This window comes from Hylobates moloch, unplaced genomic scaffold, assembly GCF_009828535.3.
Source record: "Hylobates moloch isolate HMO894 unplaced genomic scaffold, HMol_V3 SCAFFOLD_2, whole genome shotgun sequence".
In the NCBI taxonomy this organism is placed as follows: Eukaryota; Metazoa; Chordata; class Mammalia; order Primates; family Hylobatidae; genus Hylobates; species Hylobates moloch.
This window is the reverse complement of record NW_026652277.1, coordinates 48,272,908-48,285,667: the sequence shown is the minus strand read 5'-3', so window position 1 is coordinate 48,285,667 and position 12,760 is coordinate 48,272,908.

Here is a 12,760-nt window from a genome sequence, read left to right as displayed (position 1 = left end):
TCATTTCTATCTGTCAGGTACCAGTGTGTAATCAGTAATGTGAATTTTCTTCCCTTATGCATTTCCTGAGGTTAAGATGAGATTAATTTTGGACCTTATACTTTCCGTTTGTTAAATACCTTCTCCCCACAGGAGCTAAAGAGAGTTTCATACAGAATGTTAATTATGCATTATCATCTTATTCCATTCCCTCCACTCATCCCAAATTAAGCTAACACATGGGCAACATAAAGTGTTTTAAAATGAAAACTTCATTTGTTTAATATTTATTGTCCAGCATATGTCTGGCACCAAGCTACATGCTGGGGATGTAGTAGAGATATAGGTAGACATGGTCCCTGCCCTCAGGAAACTTGCTGTCAAGCACAGCACTTCCCAAATGCCAAGACGGTTGCAATTGCATCACTAGGAGAGTGTTTGGGTTTTTTGTGTGGGAAGGGTTGGGGTGGAGGGTGTAATTTTTATAAAGAGCACCCAAATACTCAATGGTTAGCTGGTGAATAGGCTCTTGGGGAGGGTAAGCCCTAATTTGTTGCATTCGCTGACTTCTATGGTGCATTTATGCTCACCATGGCCAATTTAAAGCTGCCAATGTGAAGTCACTGACAAGGAGTTGGGAAGAGATGCAGAAAACAATGATCCAATTCATGCCAGCTGTAGCCCAGCACTGCTACCCTTTACCTAGGTTTACCTACTGTTGGCATTTTATCCTATTTGATTTATTACTTGTGCTTCATTTCCCTTTACTTTTCTTCCTTTTCCTTTTTTCTTCTCTTTTCCTCTCTTTTATCTGCATAGTTTTTTGGGGGGAGGGATTTTTTAAACATACAGATTCCAAAACCCCAGATTAGTAATCTACAGTGAGATTCAGGATGTGTTAAAAATTTTACAAGTGCTATTGATGCATCACCAAGCTAAGAAACACTGGCCTAGTCTTGTAGACCTAATATGGCATTACCAAGATTTTGAAATTCAGAGCCTCATAGACTCCACCTTGACCTTTATCTAAGGAAGAACCAGATGACCTCCCCTGGAATCTTTCATCAGTGCCATGGCATTCAGCCTTCTAATCCACCTGGTTTTAATGTTTGGTTTGCATGACCTATTCCTCACCTAGCCATTTTCTGTTAAATCTGATTTGCACATTTTCCTCTTCATTTTGGGGAAGTAGAAAAATTACTTCAAGAGGTTTTGTCTACACTCAGTATAAGAATCTAACCATAAACTGCAAGTAGTACATAAGGAAATAAAATATATTATGCCATTTAAATGATCAAGAAATGCCTTTCAGATCATTGATAAAAACTTTAGATGAACTGACATGTTTAATGCGTGATAATTTGCTTTATCATGGGACTGTTTTTGTAGTTTATGGATAAATTTAGCTGTTAAGCTCTGTCTTAGTTTATATAGTTTCAGTGACAGATCTGTTTACAAGACAGCTTAAACTATAACTTTTGGTTGAAAAAAAATCAATTGTAGACATTCTCCATGAGAGCACTCAACCCTATCCTAGTGATGTATATACTGCTATGATGAAGCCCCTGGAACATGGAGCAATGATGATCTGTAAGCATTTTTACCCTGCTAGGTAGACACATCCTTCAAATGCCAGAACTAGACCATAATGGGTACTTAAACTACCTTGCAGGGATACCTAGGAGCACACAGTTTTGAGAAAGAACAGAGCTTTATTACTCCAAAAGACTTGGTCTGGGAATCTACTTAGAAGCTATGTCACCACAAACAAGTTACTTAACCTATTTAAATTCCCATTTCTTCATCAACAACATGGGAATAATAATATACACTTTATGTTTTTGTTGTAAAGATTAAGTGACATATCATAAATAAATCACTTACCAAGAGTCTGATGTATAAAAGGAACATAATAGATCTCATTTCCCTACTACAATCACTATACATAAGTTGATCACAGTGATGGCAGTATTTTGTACATATTTTAACGTGTCACATATATATTCGCACACACACACAGACATACACATATACACAAATATCTTCTATAAAGTAGGGACTCAAAAGAAATGTTGGTGATGATGATGATTATAAAGAAGGAGGAGAAAGAAGAGCATGAGTAGAAAGGGAGTCACTGCACCAAAATGTCACAGTTTGTAGTTGGCAAAATAGTTTCATCTCTTGCATAAAATGTGTTGAAAAGTTATCACAGTGGCTTATAATTGGAAAACTATAGAAAATAGAATTCAAACTCTTAAGAAAAGTAATGAACTCAATTTGTTCACTTTCAAAAACCAGGAAGATAAATATTTTCCCTGGATAAAGATCGGCTTTAAGAACACTTAAATCTCTAGGAAACAACCCCCCAAAATTTTCTCAAGTGGCTAGACTAAGAATAATCAGTTTTGAAAACCAATTGATTGAAGAGATATGAAGTCTTTTTCACTCTGGCACTTCCCAAGAGGAAGGACTAACATAAAAATGCAATATTTATGAATGAAATTTAGATTCATTTTAAAACACTATAATATTACTTATACTTTCCAGAAGTAGTCTAATATGTATGTGTATTCACTGTCATGTTTGTTTAATGTTCAATATTAAGCTCCAAGCCAAATTCTGCCAAGAACCTCTCAAAAACCCACAACTCTCAGAGATATCTCTTCCACATGCCCTGAGAAAGCTCTTTCTGCAAACCCTCAACAACTGGATCAACTGATACGTTTACAAAAATTATTTCAGCCCCATAGACTGATCTGATCATGACTTAAGTGAATTGTCTCCACTCAGGGAAGACTCAGGTTTTGTAGGCACTTCGGCAAACGAACTGTTTTTCCTTCCTGGCCTGCATCATTTACCTGTAGGGGTAAATAACACCTGCCATAGAATTTCCCAGCTGCTTTTCACTGTCTTATTACTTTATTTTCCATCTAAGATGTACAATATAGAATTCAGTCAAAAGAAAAACAGCTTCCAGTGGCAATGATACTCATTTCCAATAGATCTGTTCAGCCTGACACGTTAAAATGGTGATCATTTCAGTTTTAAACTGACTGTGACAAAAATCAATAGATCTCTTTCACCTCTGAAAAACTGGGTTCAGATCTGAATTTGCTCTCAAGTGAAATCAATTTTGTGGCCTCTTAACCCAGTGTCTGGGAACCACTGGTCCCCATCACACAATCACCCTGTTGCTTTTATTCAGCCTGGTTGCTTTTATTCCCGAGAGTCGAGGGATCATAGGTGACAGAAAAGCCAAGATGGGGTTGAGAATGAAAGTTGACTTAGGGGAAATCTGACAACCACCACAGGTGACAGTATTTCTGGGAGATTTTGATGGGAAGAGGGAGAAGAACAATAGTGTCCATAACTTGATGTCAGAATTCATATCTTTTTAGACAGTTTTCCAGTTCACTGCTGATTCTGGGTATGTTGCCCATTTCCTTTCTCTTTTGAAATTAAAATGAAATTTATACTTAAAATTCACAAAAAAGTAAAACTAGGTACTGAAAAGTAAAAATTTTCAAGATCTAGCTATATTATTTGAAATGCTAACTCTTAGAAAACCAAAAAATTAAAACATACCCCAAATCCAAATTTCAGCCAGGTTTTTGTCTGATAAAATGTTCTGACTTGGTTCCTTTGTTGCTGATGTGCAATTTTTCAGAAAAGATGGAAAAAAATATGTATATGTATACATAAAGAGAGAGCAAGTCAGATAATTCCTTTCTTTTAATGAAGTTATCAGGCACTATCATCAATGATATCTCACCTAGCCAATATCTATTTTTTCTTTACTCTTCTAAGTGTATAATTCAATGATTTTTAGCAAATGTAGGCAACTTACTAAATTGTGTAATCGTCATGAAAATCCAGCTTTAAAACATTCTAATCATCCCCAAAAGATCCCTCATACCAGTATGTAGTCAATACCCATTCTCACTCCCAGCACCAGGTAATCAGTAATCTACTTTCTGTCATTGCCTTCTCTAGGTATTTCATACAAATAGAATCATACAATATGTGCTTTTTCATGTCTGACTTCTTCCTCAGAGCATAGTATTTTTGAAATTTATCTATGTCATCGCATGTATCAATATTTGGTTCCTTTCTATTGCTAAATAATTACTTATGTATCACTTTTGCTTATGCATTCACCAGTTGTTGAACATTTGGATTGTTTCCAAATTGGCTGTTATAAATAATCCTGCTATGAATATTCATGTAAAAGTCTTTATGTGGATATATGTTTTCAAAAATTTCTCTTGGGTAGATACCTAAGATTAGAATTGTGGATCGTATGATAAATTTCTGTTTAAATTTTCAAGAAACCATCCAACTGTTTTCCAAAGTGGCTGTGCCATTATAAATTTCCACCAGCAATGTAGGAAGCTTCCAATTTCTCCACATCCTCACCAACACTTGTTATTATCTCTCTTTTTAATTATAGTCATTCTAGTGGATGTGAGATTAGTTTTAATTTGCATTTCTATAATGACTACAGATGTTAAGCATCTTTCCATATACTTATTGGCATTTATATACTTTTTTAGTGAAATAGCTATTCTAATATTTTGCTTCTTTTATGACTTCTGATTATTGCTGTAAGAGCAATTTGTGTGCTCTAGATATGAATATCCTTTATCAAATTAATGCTTTGCAAAAATTTTTTCCTAGTTTGTGTTGTCTTTGCATTATCTTAGTGGTTCCCTTTTGAAGCACAAAAGATTTTGATAATGATGAAACCCAATGTATCAATTTTTATCTTTTATGAATTATACTTTGGTGCTGTATCTAAGAACTCTTTGCCTAACCCAAGATCATGAAGATTTTCCACTATGTCTTCATTATAAGTTTTACCATTTTATTTCATACATTTAACTTTATGATCCAGTTTGAGTTGATTTTTTTTTTGGTACGGTACATTGAACGTAAGATTCTAAATTCATCTTTTTGCATGTAGATATCCAATTATTTCACAGTCATTTGTTGAAAGACTATCCTTTCCTCCACTAACTTGGCCTGACTCCTTTGTCACAAATCAATTTACCATTAATATAAGAGTTTATTTCTGGACTGTCAAATCTGTTCCATAGATCTATAGGTATATACTCATGCCAATACCACACTATTTTGGTTACTATATAGTAAACTTTGAAATTGGGAAGTGTAAAATATCCCAACTTTGTTTTTTTTTTTCCAAATTATTTTGGCTTTTCTGGGTCTTTGTACTTCAAATAAATTTTAGAATTAACTTGTCAGTTTCTGTAAAAAGACCTGATAAGAAGATGGCCGAATAGGAACAGCTCCCATCTACAGCTCTCAGCGTGAGCGACGCAGAAGACGGGTGATTTCTACATTTCCATCTGAGGTACCAGGTTCATCTCACTAGGGAGTGCCAGACAGTGGGCACAGGACAGTGGGTGCAGTGCACCGTGCATGAGCCAAAGCAGGGCGAGGCATTGCCTCACTCGGGAAGTGCAAGGGGTCAGGGAGTTCCCTTTCCTAGTCAAAGAAAGGAGTGACAGACAGCACTTGGAAAATCAGGTCACTCCCACCCTAATACTATGCTTTTCCGATGGGCTTAAAAAATGGCACACCAGGAGATTATATCCCGCATCTGGCTTGGAAGGTCCTACGCCCACTGAGTCTCACTGATTGCCAGCACAGCAGTCTGAGATTAAACTGCAAGGCAGCAGCAAGGCTGGCGGAGGGGCGCCCGCCATTGCCCAGGCTTGATTAGGTAAACAAAGCAGCCAGGAAGCTCGAACTGGGTGGAGCCCACCACAGCTCAAGGAGGCCTGCCTGCCTCTGTAGGCTCCACCTCTGGGGGCAGGGCACAGACAAACAAAAAGACAGCAGGAACCTCTGCAGACTTAAATGTCCCTGTCTGATATCTTTGAAGAGAGTAGTGGTTCTCCCAGCACACAGCTGGAGATCTGAGAACAGGCAGACTGCCTCCTCAAGTGGGTCCCTGACCCTCGAGCAGCCTAACTGGGAGGCACCCCCCAGTAGGGGCAGACTGACACCTCACACAGCCGGGTACTCCTCTGAGACAAAACTTCCAGAGGAACGATCAGGCAGCAGCATTTGCGGTTCACAAAATATCCACTGTTCTGCAGCCACCACTGCTGACACCCAGGCAAACAGGGTCTGGAGTGGACCTCTAGCAAACTCCAACAGACCTGCAGCTGAGGGTCCTGTCTGGTAGAAGGAAAACTAACAAACAGAAAGGGCATCCACACCAAAAACACATCTGTACATCACCATCGTCAAAGACCAAAAGTAGATAAAACCACAAAGATGGGGAAAAAACAGAGCAGAAAAACTGGATACTCTAAAAAGCAGAGCACCTCTCCTCCTCCAAAGGAACACAGTTCCTCACTAGCAACGGAACAAAGCTGGATGGAGAATGACTTTGACGAGTTGAGAGAAGAAGGCTTCAGACAATCAAACTACTCCAAGCTACAGGAGGAAATTCAAGCCAAAGGCAAAGAAGTTAAAAACTTTGAAAAAGAATTACAAGAATGTATAACTAGAATAACCAATACAGAGAAGTGCTTAAAGGAGCTGATGGAGCTGAAAGCCAAGGCTCGAGAACTACGTGAAGAATGCAGAAGCCTCAGGAGCTGATGCAATCAACTAGAAGAAAGGGTATCAGTGAGGGAAGATGAAATGAATGAAATGAAGTGAGAAGGGAAGTCTAGAGAAAAAAAATAAAAAGAAATGAACAAAGCCTCCAAGAAATATGAGACTATGTGAAAAGACCAAATCTATGTCTGATTGATGTACCTGAAAGTGATGGGGAGAATGGAACCAAGTTGGAAAACAATCTGCAAGATATTATCCAGGAGAACTTCCCCAATCTAGCAAGGCAGGCCAACATTGAGATTCAGGAAATACAGAGAACACCACAAAGATACTCCTCGAGAAGAGCAAGTCCAAGACACATAATTGTCAGATTCACCAAAGTTGAACTGAAGGAAAAAATGTTAAGAGCAGCCAGAGAGAAAGGTCGGGTTACCCACAAAGGGAAGCCCATTAGACTAACAGTGGATCTCTCAGCAGAAACTCTATAAGCCAAAAGAGAGTGGGGGCCAATACTCAACATTCTTAAAGAAAAGAATTTTCAACCCGGAATTTCATATCCAGCCAAACTAAGCTTCATAAGTGAAGGAGAAATAAAATACGTTACAGACAAGCAAATGCTGAGAGATTTTGTCACCACCAGGCCTGCCCTAAAAGAGCTCCTGAAGGAAGCACTAAACATGGAAAGGAAAAACTGGTACCAGCTACTGCAAAATCATGCTAAATTGTAAAGACCATTGAGGCTAGGAAGAAACTGCATCAACTAATGAGCAAAATAACCAGCTAACATCATAATGACAGGATCAAATTCACACATAACAATATTAACTTTAAATGTAAATGGACTAAATGCTCCAATTAAAAGACACAGACTGGCAAATTGGATAGAGTCAAGACCCACAAGTGTGCTGTATTCAGGAAACCCATCTCACGTGCAGAGACACACACAGGCTCAAAATAAAAGGATGGAGCAAGATCTACCAAGTAAATGCAAAACAAAAAAAGGCAGGGGTTGCAATCCTAGTCTCTGATAAAATAGACTTTAAACCAACAAAGATCAAAAGAGACAAAGAAGGCCATTACATAATTGTAAAGGGATCAATTCAACAAGAAGAGCTAACTATCCTAAATATATATGCACCCAATACAAGAGCACCCAGATTCGTAAAGCAAGTCCTGAGTGACCTACAGAGAGACTTAGACTCCCACACAATAATAAGGGTAGACTTTAACACCCCACTGTCAACATTAGACAGATCAACGAGACAGAAAGTTAACAAGGATATCCAGGAATTGGACTCAGCTCTGCACCAAGCAGACCTAATAGACATATACAGAACTCTCCACCCGAAATCAACAGAATATACATTCTTCTCAGCACCACAACACACCTATTCCAAAATTGACCACATAGTTGGAAGTAAAGCACTCCTCAGGAAATGTAAAAGAACAGAAATTATAACAAACTGTCTCTCAGACCACAGTGCAATCAAACTAGAACTCAGGATTAAGAAACTCACTCAAAACCACTCAACTACATGGAAACTGAGCAACCTGCTCCTGAATGACTATTGGGTACAAAACGAAATTAAGGCAGAAATAAAGATGTTCTTTGAAACCAACGAGAACAAAGACACGAATCTCTGGGACACATTCAAAGTAGTGTGTAGAGGGAAATTTATAGCACTAAATGCCCACAAGAGAAAGCAGGAAAGATCCAAAATTGACACCCTAACATCACAAATAAAAAAACTAGAAAAGCAAGAGCAAACACATTCAAAAGCTAGCAGAAGGCTAGAAATAACTAAAATCAGAGCAGAACTGAAGGAAATAGAGACACAAAAAACCCTCCAAAAAATTAATGAATCCAGGAGCTGGTTTTTTGAAAAGATCAATAAAATTGATAGACTGCTAGCAAGACTAATAAAGAAGAAAACAGAGAAGAATCAAATAGATGCAATAAAAAATGATAAAGGGGATATCACCACCAATCCCACAGAAATACAAACTACCATCAGAGAATACTACAAACACCTCTATGCAAATAAACTAGAAAATCTAGAAGAAATGGATAAATTCCTCGACACATACACCCTCCCAAGACTAAACCAGGAAGAAGTTGAATCTCTGAATAGACCAACAACAGGATCTGAAATTGTGGCAATAATCAATAGCTTACCAACCAAAAAGGGTCCAGGACCAGATGGATTCACAGCCAAATTCTACCAGAGTTACAAGGAGGAACTGGTACCATTCCTTCTGAAACTATTCCTATCGATAGAAAAAGAGGGAATCCTCCCTAACGCATTTTTATGAGGCCAGCATCATCCTGATACCAAAGCCTGGCAGAGACACAACCAAAAAAGAGAATTTTAGACCAATATCCTTGATGAAGAACATTGATGCAAAAATCCTCAATAAAATACTGGCAAACCAAATCCAGCAGCACATCCAAAGGCTTATCCACCATGATCAAGTGGGCTTCATCCCTGGGATGCAAGGCTGGTTCAACATATGCAAATCAATAAATGTAATCCAGCATATAAACAGAACCAAAGACAAAAACCACATGATTTTCTGAATTGATGCAGAAAAGGCCTTTGACAAAATTCAACAGCCCTTCATGCTAAAAACTCTCAATAAATTAGGTATTGATGGGACGTATCTCAAAATAATAAGAGCTATCTATGACAAACCCAAAGCCAATATCATACTGAATGGGCAAAAACTGGAAGCATTCCCTTTGAAAACTGGCACAAGACAGGGATGCCCTCTCTTACCACTCCTATTCAACATAGTGCTGGAAGTTCTGGCCAGGGCAATTAGGCAGGAGAAGGAAATAAAGGGTATTCAATTAGGAAAAGAGGAAGTCAAATTGTCCCTGTTTGCAGATGACATGATTGTATATCTAGAAAACCCCATTGTCTCAGCTCAAAATCTCCTTAAGCTGATAAGCAACTTCAGCAAAGTCTCAGGATACAAAATCAATGTACAAAAATCACAAGCATTCTTATACACCAATTACAGACAAACAGAGAGCCAAATCATGAGTGGACTCCCATTCACAATTGCTTCAAAGAGAATAAAATACCTAGGAATCCAACTTACAAGGGACATGAAGGACCTCTTCAAGGAGAACTACAAACCACCGCTCAGTGAAATAAAAGAGGATACAAACAAATGGAAGAACGTTCCATGCTCATGGGTTGGAAGAATCAATATCATGAAAATGGCCATACTGCCCAAGGTAATTTATAGATTCAATGCCATCCCCATCAAGCTACCAAAGACTTTCTTCACAGAAGTGGAAAAAAACTACTTTAAAGTTCATATGGAACCAAAAAAGAGCCCGCATCGCCAAGTCAATCCTAACCCAAAAGAACAAAGCTGGAGGCATCACACTACCTGACTTCAAACTTACTACAAGGCTACAGTAACCTAAACAGCATGGTACTGGTACCAAAACAGAGATATAGATCAATGGAACAGGACAGAGCCCTCAGAAATAATGCCACATATCTACAACTATCTGATCTTTGACAAACCTGATAAAAACAAGCAATGGGGAAAGGATTCCCTATTTAATGAATGGTGCTGGGAAAACTGGCTAGCCATATGCAGAAAGCTGAAACTGGATCCCTTCCTTACGCCTTATACAAAAATTAATTCAAGATGGATTAAAGACTTAAATGTTAGACCTAAAACAATTAAAACCCTAGAAGAAAACCTAGGCATTACCATTCAGGACATAGGCACGGGCAAGGACTTCATGTCTAAAACACCAAAAGCAATGGCAACAAAAGCCAAAATTGACAAATGGGATCTAATTAAACTAAAGAGCTTCTGCACAGCAAAAGAAACTACCATCAGAGTGAACAGGCAACCTACAAAATGGGAGAAAATTTTCGCAACCTACTTATCTGACAAAGGGCTAATATCCAGAATCTACAATGAACTCAAACAAATTTACAAGAAAAAAACAAAAAAGCCCATCAAAAAGTGGGCAAAGGACATGAACAGACACTTCTCTAAAGAAGACATTTATGCAGCCAAAAAACACGTGGAAAAATGCTCGTCATCACTGGCCATCAGAGAAATGCAAATCAAAACCACAATGAGATACCATCTCACACCAGTTAGAATGGCCATCATTAAAAAGTCAGGAAACAACAGGTGCTGGAGAGGATGTGGAGAAATAGGAACACTTTTACACTGTTGGTGGGACTGTCAACTAGTTCAACCATTGTGGAAGTCAGTGTGGCGATTCCTCAGGGATCTAGAACTAGAAATACCATTTGACCCAGCCATCCCATTACTGGGTATATACCCAAAGGACTATAAATCATGCTGCTATAAAGACACATGCACACGTATATTTATTGCGGCACTATTCACAATAGCAAAGACTTGGAACCAACCCAAATGTCCAACAACGATAGACTGGATTAAGAAAATGTGGCACATATACACCAAGGAATACTATGCAGCCATAAAAAAGGATGAGTTCATGTCCTTTGTAGGGACATGGATGAAACTGGAAATCATCATTCTCAGTAAACTATCGCAAGGTCAAAAAACCAAACACCGCATGTTCTCACTCATAGGTGGGAATTGAACAACGAGAACACATGGACACAGGAAGGGGAACATCACACTCTGGGGACTGTTGTGGGGTGGGGGGAGGGGGGAGGGATAGCATTAGGAGATACACCTAATGCTAAATGACAAGTTAATGGGTGCAGCACACCAACATGGCACATGGATACATATGTAACAAACCTGCACATTGTGCACATGTACCCTAAAACTTAAAGTACAATAATAAAAAAAAGACCTGATAAGATTTTGATAGCTACTACACTGAATTTATAGATCAATGAAAGAAAAATTACCTTATTAACAATATTGAGTTTTCCTATCCATAAACATAGAATAACTATCATTTATTCAGATGTTTTTAAATTTGTTGAATGTTTTCTGGTTTTCAGTGTACACATCGTGCACTTTTTAAATTTAATTTATCTGTATTTTATTCTTTTTAATATTATTTTTAATGGAATTTTCTTAATTTCATTTTTGGAGGGTTCACTGCCACTATATAAAAATACAATTGATTTTTCTATATTGACTTTATATCCAGTAGTCTTCCTGAACTCACATATTAGTTGTAGTAGTTTCTGAGGAGTCTAAATTCAGGCCAAAATCCTATGTGTGATCCCTCAAGCCTGACTATAAGCAATTACAGGACTGCCTGGCAGACATCATGAAGGGAAGCTTCCCTTTCCATTCCAAACTTGGTGCACAGCCAATGCATTGCAGTTTTCTAAATCTCACGGTCAAGGACTCAATTCCCCTAATGTGGACCAGCCATGCTTATATGCATATCTGAATTCCTAGCCAAGTCGTTTCAATTCAAAGGCTTTCTTATCAGGTGCCTTGGAGAAAAATGGAGCATTAGGAGCCAGTGCCTTTTTTTGCCTCTTGCTTGCTCTCTCACCATTGTTATCTTTTGTCACGTTGTCCTAATTGATCACCTCCACCTGGTTGCTAGGTTCTTTGAGGATTTCACAGGATTTTCAAAATATAGGATCATTCATTTCTGAATAAAGACAGCTTTACTTCTTTCTTTCCAATTGAGGTGCCTTTTATAGTTTTTTCTTGTCTGATTTAACTATACAATTTTGAGTAGAAGTGGTGAGATCAGACATGCAGATCTTGTTTCTGATCTTAGGGGGAAAGCATTTAGCCTTTCATCATTATGTGTGATGTTAACTGTAGGCTTTTCATGAATGCTGTTTATCAGATTGAGGAAGTTCCCTTCTATTCCTAGTTTCTTGCAAGTTTTTACTATGAATGGGTGCTTATTTTGTCAAATTATTTTTGGGTACCTATTTAGATAATTGTGTCTCTTTTGTCCATTATTCTATTAATATGGTATATTACACAAGTTGATTTTTATTATGTATTTAATTATTTATTTATTTTGAGATGGATTCTTGTTCTGTTGCCAAGGCTGAAGTGCAATGGCATGATCTCGGCTCATTGCAACCTTCGCCTCCTGGGTTCAAGCAATTCTCATGCCTCAGTCACCCAAGTAGCTGGGATTGTAGGCGTGTGCCACCATACTCAGCTAATTTTGGTATTTTTAATAGAGATGGGGTTTCTCCATGTTGGCCAGGCTGGTCTTGAACTC